Source organism: Arachis hypogaea, chromosome 15 (genome assembly GCF_003086295.3).
Source record: "Arachis hypogaea cultivar Tifrunner chromosome 15, arahy.Tifrunner.gnm2.J5K5, whole genome shotgun sequence".
NCBI classification, from domain to species: domain Eukaryota; kingdom Viridiplantae; phylum Streptophyta; class Magnoliopsida; order Fabales; family Fabaceae; genus Arachis; species Arachis hypogaea.
Window position 1 is genome coordinate 51,452,034 of NC_092050.1, and position 23,076 is coordinate 51,475,109.

General features: G+C 40.5%; 2 non-coding genes across 2 annotated transcripts; both read right to left on the reverse strand.

The window, feature by feature from the left end:
- Positions 1–9,165: 9,165 nt before the first annotated feature.
- On the reverse strand, positions 9,166–9,272 carry LOC112752161 (small nucleolar RNA R71). The gene has a single exon (XR_003176609.1). It is a non-coding gene; the product is annotated as a small nucleolar RNA R71 (small nucleolar RNA).
- A 9,402-nt stretch (positions 9,273–18,674) lies between these two features.
- Positions 18,675–18,778, reverse strand: LOC112753866 (small nucleolar RNA R71). Its single transcript, XR_003178229.1, has one exon. It is a non-coding gene; the product is annotated as a small nucleolar RNA R71 (small nucleolar RNA).
- Between the last annotated feature and the right edge of the window lie 4,298 nt (positions 18,779–23,076).

Below are 23,076 nucleotides of genomic sequence, written 5' to 3' on the forward strand. Positions count from 1 at the left end.
ATAAAACATGTAAAATGTCATGAGGTACATAGTAAGTCTCTAAAAGTTGTTTTTATACTAAACTAGTAGCTAGGGTTACAGAAAATAAGTAACTAAGTGCAAATAGTGCAGAAATCCACTTCCGGGGCCTACTTGGTGTGTGCTTGGGCTGAGCATTGAGCTTTACACGTGTAGAGGCTTCTCTTGGAGTTAAACACCAGGTTGTAGCCTGTTTCTGGCGTTTAACTCTAGTTTGCAACCTGTTTCTGGCGTTTAACGCCAGAATAGGGTAAAGACTTGGCGTTAAACGCCAATTTGCATCGTCAAAACTTGGGCAAAGTATGGACTATTATATATTGCTGGAAAGCCCTGGATGTCTAATTTCCAACGCAATTGAGAGCGCGCCAATTGGTCTTCTGTAGCTCTAGAAAATCCATTTCGAGTGTAGGGAGGTCAAAATCCAACAGCATCTGCAGTTCTTTTTCAGCCTCTGAATCAGATTTTTGCTCATGTCCCTTAATTTCAGCCAGAAAATACCTGAAATAATAGAAAAACACACAAACTCGTAGTAAAGTCCAGAAATGTGAATTTTGAATAAAAACTAATAAAAATATACTAAAAAGTAATTAAAACATGCTGAAAACTACTTAAAAACAATGCCAAAAAGCATATAAATTATCCGCTCATCACAACACCAAACTTAAATTGTTGCTTGTCCCCAAGCAACTGAAAATCAAATAGGATAAATGAGCGGGACTAGTAGCTTTTTGCCTCTGAACAGTTTTGGCATCTCACTTTATCCTTTGAAGCTCAGAATGATGGCATCTATAGGTACTCAGAATTTAGATAGTGTTATTGATTCTCCTAGTTCAGTATGTTGATTCTTGAACACAGCTACTTTATGAGTCTTGGCCGTGGCCCTAAGCACTTTGTTTTTCCAGTATTACCACCGAAAACATAAATGCCACAGACACATAACTGGGTGAACCTTTTCAGATTGTGACTCAGCTTTGCTAAAGTCCCCAATTAGAGGTGTCCAGAGTTCTTAAGCACACTCTTTTTGCTTTGGATCATGACTTTAACCGCTCAGTCTCAAGCTTTTCACTTGACACCTTCACGCCACAAGCACATGGTTAGGGACAACTTGGTTTAGCCGCTTAGGCCAGGATTTTATTCCTTTGGGCCCTCCTATCCATTAATGCTCAAAGCCTTGGATCCTTTTTATTTTACCCTTGCCTTTTGGTTTAAAGGGTTACTGGCTTTTTGCTCTTGCCTTTTGGTTTAAAGAGCTCTTGGCTTTTTCTGCTTGCTTTTTCTTTTTCTTTCATTTTTTCGCCATTTTTTTCACAAGCTTTTGCTTTTCACTGCTTTTTCTTGCTTCAAGAATCAATTTTATGATTTTTCAGATTATCAAATAACATTTCTCCTTTTTCATCATTCTTTCAAGAGCCAACAATTTTAACATTCATAAACAACAAATTCAAAAATATGCACTGTTCAAGCATTCATTCAGAGAAACAAAAAGTATTTTCACCACATCAAAATAATTAAACTAATTTCATGAATGAATTTGAAATAATGTACTTCTTGTTCTTTTGTGATTAAAAACATTATTCATTTAAGAAAGGTGATGGATTTATAGGACATTCATAGCTTTAAGGTATAGACACTAGACACTAATGATCATGTAAGAAAGACAAACATAAATAAACATAAAGCATAGAGAATGAAAACAGAAAAAATAAATAGACAAGGATATTAAGGAACGGGTCCACCTTAGTAAGGGTGGCGTCTTCTTCCTCTTGAAGAACCAATGGTGCTCTTGAGCTCCTCTATGTCTCTTCCTTGCCTTTGTTGCTTTTCCCTCATAGCTCTTTGATCTTCTCTAATTTCATGGAGGAGGATGGAATGCTTTTGGTGCTCCACCCTTAGTTGTCCCATGTTGGAACTTAATTCTTCTAGGGAGGTGTTAATATGCTCCCAATAGTTTTGTGGAGGAAAGTGCATCCCTTGAGGCATTAGTGGTTATAGAAAAACAAAAAAGCAATGCTTTTTCACACCAAACTTAAAATGTTTGCTCGTCCTCAAGCAAAAGAAGGAGGAAAGGGGGAGAAGGAGGTGTATGGTGGGTTCAGCCAAGGGTGGGGGAAGTGTGTATGAAAAGGTGTGGCAGGTGGAGATCCTGTGGGGTCCACAGATCCTGAGGGGTCAAGGACTTATCATCCCTACTCCATTGAGGCGTGCAAAAACGCCCTTAGTCTGCAATCCTGGCGTTTAACGCCAGACTGCTGCTTGTTTCTGGTGTTAAACGCCAGCTTTTCTCTCTTTCTTGGCGTTAAATGCCAACTTGATGCTCTGTTCTGGCGTTAAACGCCAGTCTGGTGCCTGTTTCTGGCGTTTAACGCCAGCTTGATGCTTCTTTCTGGCGTTCAACGCCAGTTTGATGCTTCTTACTGGCGTTTAAACGCCAGTAAGCTCTTCCTTCATGGTGAGCTATTTTTAATGCTATTTTTCATTCTGTTTTTGATTTTTCAGTTGTTTTTGTGACTTCACATGATCATCAACCTAAAAAAAACATAAAATCGCAATGGAAAATAAATAGATATAATTAAATAACATTGGGTTGCCTCACAAGAAGCGCTTCTTTAATGTCAATAGCTTGACAGTGAGCTCTCATGAAGCTTCATAGATAATCAAAGCAGGGTTGGGGCCTCTCAACACCAAACTTAGAGTTTGGTTGTGGCCTCCCAACACCAAGCTTAGAGTTTGAATTTGGGGGTTTTGTTTGACTCTGTATTGAGAGAAGCTTTTCATGCTTTCTCTCCATGGTTACAGAAGAAGAACCTTGAGTCTTATAGTTTGCAATGTCTGAAAACCACGGAGCTTCCTGAATAGCAAACAATTGCTCATCCAGAAAGGTTTCAGAGATCTTAATAGGAGGGAGGGATGCTCCTGCTATTGGTTCTATCCGGGACAGGTGATCAGCTACTTGATTCTCTGTCTCTTATTTCTATATCAAACACTTGCAAAAGCAACACCCATCTTATGAGCCTGGGCTTTGAATCCTGCTTTGTGAGTAGATATTTAAGAGTAGCATGGTCAGTGTACACAATCACTTTTGATCCTACTAAGTATGATCTAAACTTGTCAATGGCATAAACCACTGCAAGCAGCTCTTTTTCTGTGGTTGAGTAATTTTTCTGTGCATCATTTAAAACACGGCTAGCATAATAAATGACATGCAGAAGCTTGTTATGCCTCTGTCCCAATACTGCATCAATGGCATGGTCACTGGCATTACACATTAGTTCGAATGGTAATGTCCAATCTGGTGCAGAAACAATTGGTGCTGTGACCAGCTTAGCTTTCAGAGTTTCAAATGCCTACAGACACTCTGTGTCAAACACAAATCACATGTCAACAGTTAGCAGATTACTTAGAGGTTTTGCAATTTTTGAAAAATCCTTTATAAACCTCCTATAGAATCTTGCATGCCCCAGAAAGCTTCTGATTGCCTTAACATTGGTGGGTGGTGGTAATTTTTCAATTACCTCTACCTTAGCTTGATCCACCTCTATTCCCTTGTTTGAAATTTTATGCCCAAGGACAATTCCTTCAGTCACCATAAAGTGACATTTTTCCCAATTTAAAACCAGGTTAGTCTCTTGGCATCTTTTTAGAAGAAGTGCTAGATGGTTGAGACAAGAGCTAAATGAGTCTCCAAAAACTGAGAAGTCATCCACGAAGACTTCCCGAAATTTTTCTACCATATCAGAGAAGATAGAGAGCATGCACCTCTGAAAGGTTGTAAGTGCATTGCACAGACCAAAAGGCATTCTTCTGTATGCAAATACTCCAGATGGACATGTGAATGATGTTTTCTCTTCGTCCTGAGGATCTACTACAATTTGGTTGTAACCTGAATAGCCATCCAAAAAGCAGTAGTATTCATGACCTGCTAGTCTTTCTAGCATCTGGTCTATGAATGGTAAAGGGAAGTGATCCTTCCTGGTGGCTGTATTAAGCCTTCTATAGTCAATACACATACACCACCCTGTAACTGTTCTTGTAGGAATCAGTTCATTTTTTTCATTATGAACCATTGTCATACCTCCCTTCTTAGGAACAACATGGACACGGCTCACCCAGGGGCTATCAGAAATAGGATAAATAATCCTAGCCTCTAGTAACTTAGTGACCTCTTTCTGCACCACCTCCTTCATGGCAGGATTTAGCCGCCTCTGTAGTTGAACCACTGGCTTAGCATCATCCTCCAATAGGATCTTGTGCATGCATCTGGCTGGGCTAATGCCCTTAAGATCACTTATGGACCACCCAAGAGCTGTCTTGTGTGTCCTTAGCACTTGAATTAGTGCTTTCTCTTCCTGTGGCTCTAAAGCAGAGCTTATGATTACAGAAAAAGTGTCACCTTCTTCCAGAAATGCATATTTCAGGGATGGTGGTAGTGGTTTGAGCTCGGATTTAGGAGGTTTCTCCTCTTCCTGAGGAGTTTTCAGAGGTTCGTTTATTTCCTCTGGTTCCTCCAGATCAGGCTGAACATCTTTAAAAATGTCCTCTAGCTCTGATTCGAGACTCTCAGTCATATTGACCTCTTCCACCAGGGAGTCAATAATATCAACGCTCAGGCAGTCTTCTGATGTGTCTGGATGTTGCATAGCTTTGACAACATTCAACTTAAACTCATCCTCATTTACTCTCAGGGTTATCTCCCCTTTTTGGACATCAATGAGGGTTCATCCAGTTGCTAGGAATGGTCTTCCTAGAATGAGAGTTGCACTCTTGTGCTCCTCCATTTCCATTACTACAAAGTCAGTAGGGAAGGCAAATGGCCCAACCTTGACAATCATGTCCTCAATTATGCCTGATGGGTATTTAATGGAGCCATCAACAAGTTGAAGACAGATCTGGGTTGGTTTTACTTCTTCAGTCAAGCCAAGCTTTCTAATAGTGGATGTAGGGATTAGGTTGATGCTTGCCCCAAGATCACATAGAGTTGTCTTGGTACAAGCACCCTCTAATGTGCATGGTATCATAAAGCTTCCGGGATCCTTAAGCTTTTCTGGTGAGCTTGTTAGAATGACTGCACTACATTCTTCAGTGAGAAAAACTTTTTCTGTTTCTCTCCAATCCTTCTTATGACCTAAAATCTCTTTCATGAACTTAGCATAAGAGGGTATTTGCTCAAGTGTCTCTGCAAACGGAATCTTTATTTCAAGAGTCCTGAGATAGTCTGCAAAGCGGGCAAATTGTTTATCCTATTCCCATTGGCGGAGTTTTTGAGGATAAGGCATTTTGGCTTTATATTCTTCAACCTTAGTTACTGTAGGTTTATTTCTTACAGAGGCAGGTTGAGAAGCCTTCTTGAGGGAGTTATTATCAGCACTTGCAGGTGTCTGATCCCTCACTGGCGTTTGAAGGCCAGAACTGAACATGGATTGGGCGTTTAACGCCAGTTTTTCACCCTTTTCTGGCATTTGAACGCCAGACTTATTCCTCTCTGGGCTCTTACTGTCCTCAGAGGGATTTTGGGTAGCAGGTTGCTCATCCTCTATCAGTTGTTCTTTTCTTGGCTTTCTGCTGCTTTAAGTTGAGGTATGTAATCTTTTTCCACTTCATAATTGAACTGCTTGGCACTCCTATGTTATCTGTTTTGATAACTGCTGTTTTGTCTGATTCAATTGTGATTCCATATCCTTGTTAGAATTTTTGGTTTCTTGTAGCATCTCCTTAACTTCTGCTAACTGCCTTGTTATAGAAGATAGTTGCTGATTGAGTTCAGCAACTTGTTCCTGAGGACTAAAGTCAGTTGATACTGCCTTGGCTTCTTCTTTCATGGAGGACTCATTACTTATGTACAGATGCTAATTTCTAGCAACTATATCGATAAGCTCTTGAGCCTCTTCAATAGTCTTTCTCATGTGTAATCCACCAGCTGAATGGTGATGCCAGGGCATTTCGGCCAGTTTCACTGACCTTTTCTTTACTGTTTTAGGGTAGTTTCATGCATTTTCTTAGGAAATAAGGAAGTTTTGGGTAGAATTTCACTTATATCTTGATTCAAGCAAACATTGTGAATTTTATATGATTTCATGAGAATTATGCATGAATTTGATGACAAATTGGATGATGCATGACTCATAACTTGGATTAGAGCTTTGATGCCCTTTATTTGCTTGATTTCAGGACAAAGGAGGCAAGGAAAAGCCACGTTAGTAGCCACGTTAGTCTAACTAACATGACCACTAACGTGGAATGGGAGCTAGCTTGCAACGTTAATGAGAAAAATGATTACCAATAACGTGTTCGAAGCCATCATAACCCACGTTAAATACCACGTTAATGTAACGTGGTAGTTAACGTGGAAAAAAAGGAAGCTCCAAGCATTAGTGGTAAAAGTGAGTGCCACTAACACTCCAAAAAGGGCAATTGGCCACGTTAAGAGTCACGTTAACTCAGTTAACGTGAACTCTAACGTGGAAGAGAAAGATAATGCCAACGTTAGTGACACTCACCTTTGTCACTAATGTTGGACTAAGCCCATATTAGCTACGTTAAGAGCCACGATAACTTAGTTAACGTGAACTTTAACGTGGAATGAGCAAGGAATCGCCAACGTTAGTGACACTCACCTTTATCACTAACGTTGGACTAAGCCACTATGAGCCACGTTAGTTGCCACGTTAATTACATTAACATGGAAGCTAATGTGGAGGAAAGAGATGATGAGCCAATGTTAGTGACACTCACCTTTGTCACTAACGTTGGAGATGGCAATCAACACCACGTTAGTGGTCACGTTAATGTAATTAACGTTAGGCACTAACGTGGCAAAGGGGCGTTTTGGAGCGTTAGTGAAAAAGGTAGGTGTCACTAACGCTCTTGAAGATTTGGCAAGCCTATGTTAAAGGTCACGTTAACTATACTAACGTGAACTCTAACGTAGGGAGAAAGGGGTACTCTCAACGTTATTGGGAAAGGTAAACCCCAGTAACGTTTGCGAAGGGCCAAGAGGCAACGTTAGTGGTCACGTTAGTGCCACTAACGTTGAAGTTAACGTGGACCATTTTGGGTTAGGAACATTAGTAAAAAAGGTGATTGTCACTAACGTTCTCGACCCCACATTTTCACTTAACATTAACACCACTAACGCCCTAAGCTAAAGTTCATGCCTACTGCAGACTTTCTATGCAAGTGAAGCTGAGCCCACTAAAGATGATAACTGCTTCAACTCAAGATCAAAAGGCCCATATCCAAGACTTGAAGAGCCAACTAGAAGATGAGAATAGTAGTATAAATAGGAGTAGTTTTGAACTAGAGAAGAACTTTTGGATTGGGAAAACTACTCTATGTATAATTTTACTTTCTCTGCAACTTCTAGTTTTACTTTCAGAATGCACTCTCCATCTTTGTTTTCCATTCCCAGAGCCATGAACAACTAAACCCCTTTCATTGGGTTAGGGAGCTCTGTTGTAATTTGATGGATCAATAATAGTTTTCATTATTCTTCTTTTTTTTTTCTCTTGATTTTACTAGAAAGCTTTCAATCTTCATCCAATTGGGTAGTTATCTTGGAATAGAAGCTATTCATACTTGGATCTCTTCAGAACCTTAGAAGAGGAATGAAGAGATCATGCTAGAAATGCTTTCTCATGTTGGACCAAATTAGGGTCTGGATGGATATAGTGACATATAATCCTACCAACACTTTGATTTGGAAATACATGTGGTATAATCAGTGACCATACTTCATCTCTTTTCATGAGCAATTGGACCAAGAAATTGGCTATTGATCAAGATTTGAGAGATTGAATTACCAAGGAATTGGAGTTCAATCACTTAAGATTGCTAAGGAGATCAATGAATGCATTGATTGAGGAAGAGATGAAAATGAACATGATCCGGAGAATGCAACATCTCCTAAGACCAATGAATCCCCCATTTCTGATCTTACCCATTCTCTTTAATTTCTGTAATTTATTTTCATGCTAAATTGCCCATTCCCCATTTAATATTCTGTAATTTACTTTCCGTCATTTATATTCAGCTCTTTATTCCCAGCATTTACATTTTCTGGTATTTACTTTTCACCATTTAATTTCTTGCAACTCTCACATCAAATTCTGCTTAGCTCGACTAGAACATTCCTCTAATTAAAGTTTATTCACCAATCAATCCCTGTGGGATTTGACCTCACTCTATTGTGAGTTTTTACTTGACGACAATTCGGTATACTTGCCGAGGGAAATTATTGAGAGACAAGTTTCCGTGCATCAAGTTTTTGGCGCCGTTGCCGGCGATTGATTTTGTATCAACAATGATTAAATTGGTGGATAACTAGATTGAGCATTTTTCTTTCTTTTGTTTGATTTAATTTCATTTGAGTTATTTACTTTTAGTTTTAGTTATTTTCTTCGCTTTACCCTTTACCCGTTTGTGGTGTTATCTGTGAATTTTTTTTTACTATTTAGTTCACTGACCCACTAACTGTTTGATATATTGCATCACTCACACTAACAGTATTTCTAACAAGAATACTCTCTGCATCTACCCCCTTCTTGATTTTGCCTTGTTGGTTGTATGACAGGTAGAAGAAGTGGGACTTCAACTTCCTTTGATTTTGAACCTGAGAGAACCTTCCTTAGATTAAGGAGGAAAGCAAGAGGAAAGAGAGTAGTTGGTACGGAGGAAGAAGAGGAGTATTTTGAACCAAACAAGGATGAGAATATGGAGAACCATCATGAAGAAGAGGCTTACAACCATGGCAGAGAAGGCCCAGTGCATCATGCTGGGCAAACGAGAAGAGTTCTGGGATCCTACATCAATCCAAACCCAGGAAACTGTGGAAGTACCATCCAAAAGCCAACCATACATGCCAACAACTTTGAAGTAAAGCCACAGCTCATCACCCTTGTTCAGAACAACTGTTCATTCGGACGAAGTGTTCAAGAAGATCCCAATCAACATCTAACCACCTTCCTGAAGATATGTGACACTGTGAAGTCTAATGGTGTTCATCCTGACACCTACCGATTACTTCTATTCCCCTTCTCACTCAAGGACAAGGCATCTAAATGGCTGGAATCCTTCCCGAAGGAGAGTTTAACAACCTGGGAAGATGTGGTGAACAAGTTCTTGGCGAGATTCTATCCTCCTCAAAGAATCAACAGGTTGAGAGCTGAAGTTCAAACTTTCAGGCAACAAGATGGTGAGACTCTATATGAAGCATGGGAGAGGTTTAAGGATCTGACAAGAAGGTGCCCACCAGATATGTTCAATGAATGGGTGCAGCTACACATTTTCTATGAAGTTCTTTCTTATGAATCAAAGAAGGCAGTAGACCACTCATCCGGGGGATCTCCGAATAAGAAAAAGACCATTGAAGAAGCTATAGATGTCATTGAGACTGTAGATGAGAATGACTACTTCTATGCTTCTGAAAGGGGCAACACTAGAGGAGTAATAGAGCTAAACAATGTGGATGCACTGCTAGCTCAAAATAAGATGATCACCAAGCAGCTGGCTGACCTTACCAAGAAGATGGAGAGGAGTCAAGTAGCAGTAATCACCACCTCAACAGCAGCTTAAGAAAGAGTGAATGAAGAAGCAGAGGGTGATCAGGAACAAGCCAACTACATTGGAAATCCACCTAGGCAGAACCATGACCCATACTCCAAGACTTACAATCCTGGTTGGAGGAACCACCCAAACTTTGGGTGGGGAAATCAATAAGACCAAGGCCAAGATCAGAGACGCCACAACCCCAACAACAATGCAGCCCAGCAACATTCCACACAAAGATCATATCAGTACCCACTTAACAACACACCTCAACATCCATACCAAAGCCAAAATGGCCCTTCTCATCCCTCCAATCTCAACTCACCATCATCGAAAGAAAGACTATCAAGGATTGAGACTCTACTTGAAGGCATATGCAAAGAGATTCAAGATAACAAGGTGTTCAAAGAGGATGTGCGAGCTAATCTCAAAAACCAGGGAGACACCATTCAGAGGCTGGAATTTCAAGTGGGATACCTCTCTAAAAAGATTTCCAAACCTACTGATAGCTTCCCAAGTGACACAGAGAAGAACCCGAGAGGTGAAGCAAAGAAGGTCAGATGGGAAGATTGCAAGATGGTCACTATAAGTGATAAGGGGACTGAGGAGGAGCCGAACAAATCATTAGAACAACCTGGAGATACATCAGCAGAGAAACAGGAAGAGGATCACCAAGAAACCAAAATTTCACATAAGGAGCTGCTGAGACTCTATGCACCCTTTCCCCAAAAACTCAAGGGTGGTGTAGAAAAGATAATATACTCAAGGTTTCTTAACATGTTTGTATCTCTCCATGTAAACATACCATTCATCAAGGCCCTCCAACAAATGCCCTCATACATTAAGTATATGAAGGAGCTGCTGACCAGGAAAAGCTCACTCAAAGGAGGGCAAATAATAGTGATGAATAAGGAGTGCAGTGCTCTCATTCAACCAGAGATGCCTACAAAAAGGAAGGACCCAGGGAGTTTTCACATCCCCTGTGCCATAGGAGAAACAATGTTTGACAAAGGACTCTGTGACCTAGGAGCAAGCATCAACTTAATGCCCTTATCCCTTATGAAGAAGCTGCAGATCAATGAGCTAATTCCCACAGACGTAGTCATGAGGCTAGCTGACAAAACTCTAAAACGAGTAGTAGGAGTGGTTGAAAACGTGTTGGTAAAGGTAGGGAACTACTTCCTTCCTACAGACTTTGTCATATTGGAAATGGAAGAGAGTCACCTTCACCCAATCATATTGGGAAGACCATTCCTAGCTACAGCCAGAGCGCTCATAGATGTGGATCGAGGAGAGCTAATATTGAGGATACATGACGAACAACTCGTATTCAATGTCTTCAAACCCTCATAAGAAGCAGATCAGGAAAGCAAGGAACCAAGGAAAGAGCACGACAAAGCACTGGTGGAAGAAACAAACATTGAATCACAGGGAATCCCTTTGGTTGATGAACAAGATAATCAGCAGCTGTCACAGCTCAAGGAAAATCAGGAGGAACCTAAACCACCAGAGTCATATGAGACCAGCAACAACATTTCCTTAAAATAAAAGGCCACAAAGAGTAGGGCAACATCAAAAGAAACAAAGAAGAAGGCACCAAGGGGATGGAGGAACAAGAAGATCCCTACAGAGGATTTCTCTCTAGGGGATAAAGTGATCTCAGCTTACTTCCTAGATATCCCACCTCGTCTCCCCACCATCCCATCTCAGCTACCTAAGGTTTTTACCATCAACAAAGTTCTCTCCCTAGAGCATGTAGAGATCCTTGATGAAGCTAATGGATATAGGTTTACTGCAAGAGGGGAAGATCTAAAGCATTACCAACCACCCTGACAAAGGGCAGAACGTCAAGCTAGTGACGCTAAAAAAGTGCTTCATGGGAGGCAACCCATGTTTTATATGCTTTTAAAAGTAGTTAATAATGCAAGGTTCATGAAGTCCAAATCAACTCTGACATATACTTGAATTAATCCTTTTATGCAACATATAGTGAAAAACAAGTTTGGTGTTCAAGGCACACTAAGAGAACATGAATGCAATTCATATCATGTCACTCTTAGAACCATGAACAATTCTTTTTTCTCCACATGGCCACAAACTAAGTTTGGTGTCACCAATGTTGCATACATGGACAATCAATTAGTCAGTTGGTTTGTACTAATGAATAGCACATAGTCAGTTAACAACAAAAAAATTTTAAAAAGTAGTTACTCTTTCTTTTCTTTTTAAATTTTGCCACCACTTTCCACAAATTCATTAATCACATCTCTTTATTTGTAGGAGAATTGATGGGACAATTGAAGAGGGAGGATTCGGCCACCACAAAAGGAGAAGTACTATACACGTGTTTTCAAGGGGGATGCATTGGGAAATGTTGCCATGCAACATTGGAAGAGTGACACGCTTGGAAATCGAACCAACCCCCTTCATAAAGTTGATGATCCTTGTCCTCATCCCATGCTAAACCCCATCCGTTCATCACACAACCACTCCATCAATCCACATCTTTCATTCACTCACCATCTCCCTATATAAAGTGGTTCCTAGTCCGTACTCCCTTTCACATTCCAATTTCCATCCTTTACACTTCCCACTTTTAACACCCAACTCTTCTTACCCCATCAGAAACACTCTGACTCACTCCCTTCACTACACCCCATCGTAACCGGCCGAAGCTAATTATCCACACCCCTTACACCTTCACATATCAACAATCACTCATGGCGTCATCGAGCTCCAAGAGGCAAAAGAGGAAGGAACCGGTGGAGAGTATCCCTTTCGATGAAGGGAAATTCAAGACTACATTCCATGAACTCGAATTCGAATGGATAAAGCTCAAAAAGATATTGCCTGAGTTAATATTCCAGTTTAACGAGGATGAGTGCCCACAGATTCGAGAGAAGATTGAACAAAGGGGCTGGCAAAGGCTCACGAACCCAGAAGCAAGGATAAATGCAAACCTCATCAAAGAGTTCTATGCAAATGTGGTCAGAGAAGACAAAACCAAGGCCCCCACCTTCAAAAGTTATGTGAGAGAAACATAGGTGGACTTTAACCCCAATCCCATAACAAGGACTCTTCAGCTGAAATCGTCACATTTTGATGAGCCCAGCTATCATGTAAGAATAAGTAATGGCCCCGACAATGATGAACTTGAAGAAATTGTGAACGATATGTGTGTTATAGGATCTGACTGGGAAAGGTATTCGGATAGGAGACCCCGGTTCATCAGGAGAGGAGACCTCATCCCGGAAGCGAAGGGATGGTTTGGGCTCGTGAGGAGATCTATCCTCCCAGCCGTGAACAATTCGGAGGTTAACACTACTCGAGCTACTATGGTACATTGCTTAATAAAGGGTGGAGGCATCAATGTGCACGAGATTATAGCTGAGGGGATTCAAGAGTCAGTCGAGAAGAATGATCCAGGTGCTAGACTTTGGTACCCCAGCACCATCCTTAGACTGTGTACGAAAGCCAAGGTAGTCTTCGAGGACAGCAATCCAAGTTGGGTGAACCCTGGAAGGTCAGTCACGCTATAGCGAATAACTTATGTGGCACCTGCCCAACAACAAAGAAGGTCTCAAATAGGAAAAAGAATAGCACAAGAGGGACCTCACCGAGAAAAATCTCATCAAGAAGAATACCAGCAAGAAGAGTACTATGATCCAACCAACATCAACTTGAATCACATTCACAGAGCCATTGAGGAGCTAGCAAGGAGTTATATGGAGGGACAAGAACAACAACTACACATTCAAGCCCAAAGGATGGATCATCAAGAAGAATTGCTTTCTAATTGGATGAATCAACAAGGGGAGTGGTAAAAGCAGCAAATGGAACATTACCCCCAGCTCACTCAAGCCATCAATTAAGTGACTGAAAGGCAAGAGCGTCAAGACAAACGCCTTCAAGAACTCAACCAATGACAGCTAGCTCAGACGAAGGCATTCAATGATTTCAGCGTACTGAATGAAGGACGGCAACTACATAGGGAGGAGTTTAACATAAACACTCAAGCCAAGTTGAACTATATGTCTGGTCATATGCATAATCTACACTCTACAATCCCTAGGTATGATGAAGTCCAAAAAGAGCTAACAGAACAAGAAGAAAGGAAGGTAAAACAGCAGAAGGACACATTAAAAAAAAAGATGGAAGATGCTGGCTTCTGGAAAAAGTTGATTGGAAAAGACAAGGGAAGTGGGAGTTCAAGCACTCAAGAAAAACACAAAGGGGACAAACAAGAGGGACAGCATGAGCACCCCCATGAGTAAAAGGTGGTGGAGTTCCCTCTTTTTTCCATCTTTTTCAAAGCTTTAAATAAGGAAAATCATGTATGAAATAGAACATGTTTCCATGGTTGTTTAGGATTTTAAGTTCTGCCTTTAAGTTGTCATTGCTTAGGTCTATGCTTGCTAGTCTAATGTCACTGCTGCATCTTCACCTTGCTTACTTGTATGCTTATCCATTTGAATCAAATAAAAAGAGAATGTATGCTATGAAAGACCAGAGTGAGGTTCATATTGTGGAGTAAGTTCCTAAGTTTGTGGTGTGGTAATAGATTAGCTAAGTTGGTTCACCAACAAGGTAGGAAGGCAACTATCTGTCCTGAAGTCATATGCTTGAAACACACCCCATGAGACTAGCTAAATAACAAGATCCTAATAAGAAAAAGGAAAAAAACAATAAGAGTTGAAAAAGAAAGAAAAGTAATAAGAAACAAAGCTAGGCACCAAGGACTTGAATCTTGAGGGATGTGTCTGTGCTGCACTTGTACCAAGGATCTGCTTGAATGAATAAGTTCTTAGGAGTGCTTCATCACTTGGTAACTTGGGTTAACTAACCCGGGATTATCAACTGAAAATCCACTATCAAGAGCAACCTTGCTACAGAACATTTAGTAACCCAAAGAGGTGCTGGACACCAAGGCCTCAAGGAAAGAAAATAACAAACCATGTGCCTGTGGTGTGCATGTATGGGGGAGAGAGACTTGAGGGAGTAAGTCCTTAGGGGTGTTTCAACACCTAGCACCTTGAACCAACTGGTTCGGGAGTGTTGGCTGAAAGCTTATTTTAAAGAGTCGCCCCCTCACAGAACACTTAGCCTAAGGATGCAATGAACCTTGAAAAGACAAAGGGGTCAATAAATAAAAGTCTCAAAGGGTGCAATCAAGTGAGTATTCCAGGGCATGATAAAGGTCTGAAAGCCAGTAAAGGAATGAACCTAAGTTGCTATGCATGAAACCCCATAAAACCAAGGACATGACTTCCACAATAATGATTCATTCCTCATTTCATTTCATTCATCATTCTCATGTTTCAGTACTTGCTTAGGGACAAGCAAGCTTTAAGTTTGGTGTTGTGATGCCAGGGCATTTCGGCCAGTTTCACTGACCTTTTCTTTACTGTTTTAGGATAGTTTCATGCATTTTCTTAGGAAATAAGCAAGTTTTGGGTAGAATTTCACTTACATCTTGATTCAAGCAAACATTGTGAATTTTATATGATTTCATGAGAATTATGCATGAATTTAATGACAAATTGGATGATGCATGACTCATAACTTGGATTAGAGCTTTGATGCACTTTATTTGCTTGATTTCAGGACAAAGGAAGCAAGGAAAGGGAGGTAACTTGCAAGGTTAATGAGAAAAGTGATTGCCAATAACACTCTCAAAGCCATCATTGCCCACGTTAAGAGTCATGTTAACTAAGTTAACGTGCACTCTAACGTGGAGAAGGGAAGTTGAGCCAACGTTAGTGACACTTAACATTGTCACTAACGTTGGCAAACACTCATGAGTGGCCACGTTAGAGCCCACGTTAACCTAGTTAACGTGGCCTCTAACGTTAAAGGGGGAAGAGAAGCCAACGTTAGTGACATTCAACATTGTCACTAACGTTGGCCTAAAGATGCAGCACACCACGTTAACTCCCACGCTAACCTGGTTAACGTGGGAGCTAACGTAAGAAGTGAGAGTTGTCGACAACGTTAGTGACACTCAACATTGTCACTAACGTTGTAAGCAACCACACAACCCCTCGAGGAGCCACGTTAACTTCCACGTTAACTTAGTTAACGTGGAAGCTAACGATGAGGAATGAATGATGAGCCAACGTTAGTGACACTCAACATTGTCACTAACGTTGGGATGGCTAAGAATGGCCACGTTAGAAGCCACGTTAACCTAGTTAACGTGGACTCTAACGTGAGATCTAGGGGCACATTGGAACGTTAGTGACAATATTGAGTGTCACTAACGTTCTCGAAGGTTGGCAAGGCCACGTTAGAAGCCAACCTAGTTAACGTGGGCTCTAACGTGAGGCAAAGGGGTACATTGGAATGTTAGTGAAAATGTTAAGTGTCACTAACGTTCTCGAACTTATACTTTCACTAAATGTTAACACCCCTAACGCCCTGAGCTAAAGTCTCTGCCCACTTAGCACTTTCTCTCTGCAAGTAAAGCCAAGCCCAAATGAAGAAAAGAACTGCTTCAAACTCAAGATCCAAAGGCCCAAGACTTGAAGAGCAAACTAGAAGCTGAGAAGAGTAGTATATATAGGAGTAGCTTTGAATTGTTAAAGAAGTTCTGGATGCTGGAAAAAGAGAACTACTCTCTGTATTCTACCTTCTCTGCATTTTCTAGTTTTATGATGTATTCTCCATCTTTGTTTTCATTTTCAAGAGCTATGAACAATCAAACCCCTTTCATTGGGTTAGGGAGCTCTGTTGTAATTTGATGGATCAATACTAATTTTCATTATTCTTCTTCTATCTTTTCTCTTGATTTTACTTGAAAGCTTTCGATCTTCATCCCATTGAGTAGTTATCTTGGAAAAGAAGCTATTCAAACTTGGATCTCTTTTGAACCTTGAAAGAGGAATGAAGAGATCAAGCTAGAAATGCTTTCTCATGTTGGACCAAATTGGGTTTGGATGGGTATGTGACTATAACCCTCTCAATACTTGATTTGGGAAATACATGTGGTATAATCAGTGACCATACTTCATCTCTTCTCATGAGCAATTGACCAAGGAATTGGCTATTGATCAAGACTTGAGAGATTGAATTGCAAGAAATTGTAATTCAATCAATTAAGGTTGCCAGGAGATCAATTAGTGCATTGATTAAGGAAGAGATGAAAATGAACTTGATCCGAAGAATTGCAACATCTCCTAAGCCCAATGAACTCCCCATCTCTGATCTTACCCATTCTCTTTAATTTCTGCCATTTACTTTTATGAGCAAATCCCCCATTCCCATTTACAATTCTGCAATTTATTTTCAGTCATTTAGGTTCCATTTGGTTGATGTATAGGATGAGACATAGACACAAAAATACAGACATTAAAGACATAGACATAAAATATTTGTGTCTATGTATTGTGTTTGGTAAAAATAATGAACAAGACACAAATATTTGAAAAAGACTGAATTACCCTTCATTTAACCACAATTTTATCAACACCACTAGACACCCATCACCTCAAACGCTACATATGTCATTACAATTAAATTTTTATTTCTTTTCGTATTTTTTTCCTTCTAATATCATCTCAAATTATCATTCAAATATTAAATATCCAGTCTTTTTTGAAAAAAAAATAGAAAACCAAAGCCTAAAATTTATCAAAGATTAATTAAAATTTAAATAAATAAAAAGTTAAATGTATAAATTATTTTGAAAAAAATGGGAGAACAAATTTGGTTGTAAAATCTAAAAGAGGAAGTAAAAAAAAATATTTGAAGAGATAAGAGGATAAATTTTAAAAATTTAAAAATTGAATAAGGGTAAAAGAGTAAAAAATTAGTGTCTCACAAGTTGTGTCTCAGTGTCTCATCAAATTGGAGGTACACAAATTTAGTGTCTCCGTGTCCATCTGTGTCCTCCCGTGTCCATCAAAAATTTGTGTCTCAACAAACCAAACAGCAGACATGTGTCACCGTGTCCATGTCTCATTGAGACATGAACATCAACCAAACACTACCTTACTTCCAGTCCTTTAATTCTAGCATTTACTTTTCTGTTATTTACATTCCCGCCATTTTATTTTCTACAACTCTCAACCCAAATTCTGGATTCCCTCATTTAGAACATTCTTCTAATTAAAGTTGCTTGATCAATCAATCCCTGTGGGATTCAACCTCACTCTATTGTGAGTTTTTACTTGACGACAAATTCGGTACACTTGCCGAAGGGAGATTTGTTGAGAGACAAGTTTCCACCCGCATCAAGTTTATGGCGCCGCTACCGGGGATTGATTCTACATCAACAATAATTAAATTGGAAGATCACTAGATTGAGCATTTTTATTTTGTGAATTTCATTTTCTGTTTGAGTGATTTACTTTTTGTTTTAGTTAAACTTCTTCCCTTCCCCCTCTACTCTTTTGTTTTTTTCTTTGTTATTTTTAATTCTGTTTGCTAACCCACTAACTGTTTGATATATTGCATCACCCACAACTAACAGTAATTCTGACACAAATACTTTCTGCACCTATCTTTTATTGCTTGCACTTGATGGTTGTATGACAGGGAGAAGAAGCGGGGCTTCAACTTCCTTCGATTCTGAACCTGAGAGGACCTTCCTTAGATTAAGGAGGGAGGCAAGAGGAAAGAAAGTGGTTGGTGCTGAGGAAGAAGAGGAATTCTTTGAAACAAACATGGAAGACAACATGGAAAACCATCATGAAGAAGAAGATCACAACCATGGGGGAGGAGGTAGAGCAAATCATGCTGGGGAGAATAGAAGAGTTTTGGGCTCTTACATCAATCCAAACCCAGGCAATTATGGAAGTAGCATCCAAAAGCCAACAATCCATGCCAACAACTTTGAACTTAAACCACAGCTCATTACCCTTGTTCAGAACAACTGTTCGTTTGGAGGAGGTATTCAAGAAGACCCCAATCAACATTTAACCACCTTCCTGAGAATATGTGACACAGTGAAGTCTAATGGTGTTCACCCTGACGCCTATAGACTGCTCCTATTTCCATTCTCACTTAGGGACAAAGCAGCCAAGTGGCTGGAATCTTTCCCAAGGGAAAGCTTGACAACTTGGGAAGACGTGGTAAACAAATTCTTAGCAAGATTTTACCCTCCTCAACGAATCAATAGGCTGAGAGTTGAGGTCCAAACTTTCAGGCAACAAGATGGTGAGACTCTATATGAAGCATGGGAGAGGTTCAAGGACTTAACAAGGAGGTATCCACCTGACATGTTCAACGAATGGGTGCAGCTGCACATTTTCTATGAAGGACTCTCTTATGAGTCAAAGAAGGCCGTAGACCATTCATCCGGAGGATCTTTGAACAAGAAGAAGACTATTGAGGAAGCCATAGATGTTATTGAAACAGTAACAGAGAACGACTACTTCTATGCTTCCGAAAGAGGGAACACAAGAGGAGTAATGGAGCTAAACAATGTAGATGCTCTGTTGGCCCAAAACAAGCTCATTACCCAGCAGCTGGCTGACCTCACCAAGAAGATGGAGATGAACCAAGTAGCAGCAATCTCCACTTCATCAACAACCCAAGAAGGAGTGAATGAAAAAGCAGAGGGGAGTCAGGAGCAAGCCAACTACATTGGGAATTCACCAAGGAAAATCTATGATCCATACTCTAAGACCTACAACCCTGGATGGAAAAACCATCCAAACTTTGGGTGGGGAAGTGAGCAAGATCAAAACCAAGATCAGAGACGCTACAACTCCAACAACAATGCAGCTCACCAGCAATTCACACAGAGGACATCTCAACACCCCCACAACAACACTTTTCCACACACCTATCAAAACCAAAACAGCACATCTGCTCCGAATCACTCATCAATTGATGACAAGCTCTCTAAGATTGAAGCCTTACTTGAAGGAATATGCCAAGAGATTCAAGAAAATAAGGTGTTCAAAGAGGAAGTGCAAGCCAATATTAAGAACCAGGGAGAGACCATCAGGAAGCTGGAATTCCAGGTGGGATATTTAGCTGAGAAGATTCCCAAACCTACTGATAGCTTCCCAAGTGAAACGGAGAAAAACCCCAAAGGAGAAGCAAAGAAAGTAAGATGGAAAGATTGCAAAATGGTCACTGCGAGTGACCAAGAGACTGAAAACAAGCAAGGCAAACTTTGCAAACAACCTGAAGACAACTCAACAAAGGAGGAGGATAGAGATCGCCAAGAACTAGAAATCTCACAACAAGAGCTGCTGAAGCTCTATGCACCCTTCCCTCAACTGCTCAATGGTGCTGTGGAAAAAAGAATATACTCAAGGTTCCTAGACTTGTTTGCTTCTCTGCATGTGAACATACCATTCATCAAGGCAATTCAACAAATGCCTGCATTCATAAAGTATATGAAGGAACTTCTTTTCAGCAAAAGCTCACTCAAAGGAGGCCAGACTATAGTGATGAACAAGGAATGTAGTGCCCTTATTCAACCTAAGTTGCCTACAAAAAGAAGAGACCCAGGGAGTTTTCACATCCCTTGTGCCATAGGTGAAACTATGTTCGATAGAGCACTATGTGATTTGGGGGCCAGCATCAACTTACTGCCCTTATCCCTGGCAAAGAGGCTGCAGATCAATGAGATAATACCCACAGAGGTAATCATCAGACTGGCTGACAAAACTCAAAAGCAAGTAATAGGAGTGGTGGAAAATGTGTTGCTAAAGGTTGGGAAATACTTTCTCCCAACAAACTTTGTCATCCTGGACATGGAAGAGAGTCACACTCATCCAATCATATTGGGAAGACCATTCCTAGCTACGGCCAGAGCACTTATCGATGTAGAGAAAGGGGAGCTAATATTGAGAATCCATGATGAACGACTCAGCTTCAATGTTTTCAAACTCTCACAAGAAACAGATCAAGAGGACAAGGAACTAAGCACGAATGATAATGAGACACTGAAGGAGAAAACAAGCACTGAAGCACAGCCAGTTCATTCTGAGATCCCCTTAATAGATAAACAAGGAAAACAGCAATTGCCACAGCTCAAGGAAAAGTTGGAGGAACCTAAACCTCTAGAGGCAGGTGAAGACAGCATCACAACTCCTGGAAAAAAAGAGGTCACCAAGGGGAAGGCAACCTCAAAAGAAACAAAGAAGAAGGTACCAAGGAGATGGAAGAACAAGAAGATCCCTACGGAAGACTTCTCTCCAGGGGATAGAGTTGTCTCAGCTTACTTCCCAGATATTCCCCCTAATCTCCCCACTGTACCATCTCAGTTACCCAAGGTCTTCACTATCAACAGAGTTCTTTCCCTGGAACATGTGGAGATCATTGATCCAACCAATGGATATAAGTCCACAGCAAGAGGGGAGGACTTTAAGCACTACCAACCACCCTGATGAGGTAAAAACATCAAGCTAGTGACACTAAAGAAGCGCTTCATGGGAGAAAACCCATGTTTTATATGTTTTTAAAATAATGAATAAATCAATGTTTATGAATTTCAACCCAAACTTGACAAACACTTGGTGCAATCTTTATCATGCAGTATATAGTGAAGAACAAGTTTGGTGTTCAAAGCAAACCAAGATGCATGCTAGTCTTGGGAGCTTTGAACAAAACTTTTCATCACATTACTTCAAACTAAGTTTGGTGTCACCCCATGGTGCCACCAAAATGCATAAGGATATACAAGTAGTTATTTAGTTGAAATTCATAAATAAACAAACTCTTTTTCTTCTATTTATTATTCTAGCCGTAGAGTTTGATTTCTATGATATTAATTTCCTTATTTTAAATCTTTATAGGAAAGGAAAAGAAGCATAAAAAGGGGATTGATTGGACAATTAAATGGGGGAGAGTTCGCCACTTAATGAAGAGAACTACACATATGTCTCGAGAGGGAACGCATGGGGAAACGCTGCCTTGCAACATTGGAGAAAGAAGACCCTTGAAGACCGAACCAATCACTCTCATTAAGTGATGATCCTTGTCCTTCCTTCATACACAACCCCAACCGTCCATCAAGCAACAATCCTTGCAATCCACACCTTCCACCTACTCATGATCTCCTTATATAAGTGAACCTTAGTGCATGATCATTCCTCACACTCAAATTCCCACTCTCCACACTTCATACTTTCGGCTTGCTCATACCCCTTCATTACACTCTGTCCTAGCCAACCTATAACTCATCTCTCCGTATCCTCCAACCTCCATCTCAAAACAGTAACTCAAATCATGGCATCATCAAGCTCAAAGAGGCAAAAGAGGAAGGAACCCATGGAGAGTGTTCCTTTCGATGAGAAGAAATTTAAAACTGCCTTTCATGAACGTGAATTCGAATGGATAAGGGCGAGAAAGATATTGCCAGAGTTAATCTTCCAAATCAATGCAGATGAGTCACCACAAATTCTGGAGAAAATCGAACAGAGGGGGTGGCAATTGCTCACAAGTCCAGAGGGGAAGATCAATGGAAACCTCATCAAAGAATTTTATGCGAATGTAGTAAGAGAGGATAAAACCAAGGCCCTAACCTTCAAAAGTTACGTAAGAGGAAAAGAGGTGGACTTCAGCCCAAATGCCATAACAAGAATTCTTCACCTGAAATCACCTCGTTTTGATGAGGAAAGTTATCAGGCAAGGATAAGTAGAAGCCCTGATAATAATGAGCTCTCAGAGATAGTGGCAGACATCTGTGTTATAGCAGCTAACTGGGAGAGGTACACAGATGGGAGACCCAAGTTCATCAAGAGAGGAGACCTGAGCCCTGAAGCCAAGGGGTGGTTTGAACTTGTAAGGAGGTCCATTCTACCAGCTGCAAATAATTCAGAGGTAAACATCAATCGAGCTACTATGGTGCATTGCTTAATACAAGGTGGGGAAATCAATGTGAATGAGCTCATCGCCGAAGGGATTCAAGATTCGGCTGAGAAGGTTGATTCAGGTGCCAGGCTTTGGTACCCCAGCACCATTCTCCGCTTATGCAATAAGGCCAAGGTAGTATTTGAGGACAACAATCCAGACTGGGTGAACCTAGGGAGGCCAGTTACACTCGAGCGATTGGTTTATACTACACCTGCTCAACAACAAAGAAGACCACAAATAGGAAAAGCAAAAGCAAAAGAAAGAGTTCACCAAGAGGAACCTCATCAGGAAGAATATCAACAAGGAGAGTATTCTGATCCAGCCAACTTGAACATGAGTCACCTTCTAAGAGCCATTGAGGATTTGGGGATGAGACATATGGAAGGACAAGAGCAAATACTAAACCTTCAAACTAATTAGCTGAGCCAACAGGAAGCATGGCAAAAACAACAAATGGAGCAGCAGCAAGAACACTACTCCAGGCTCACTCAAGCCATCAACCAAGTAAATGAGAGGCAAGAGCTTCAAGAGAAGTACTTGCAAGAACTCAACCAGCGGTAGATAGCCCAAATGAAAACTTTCAATGAGTTCAGTGTACTCAATGAAGGAAGGCAACTACATAGGGAGGAGTTCTATGTGAACACTCAAGCCAAGTTGAACTACATGACTAGTAATATGCATCAGCTACACTATGACATCCCTACA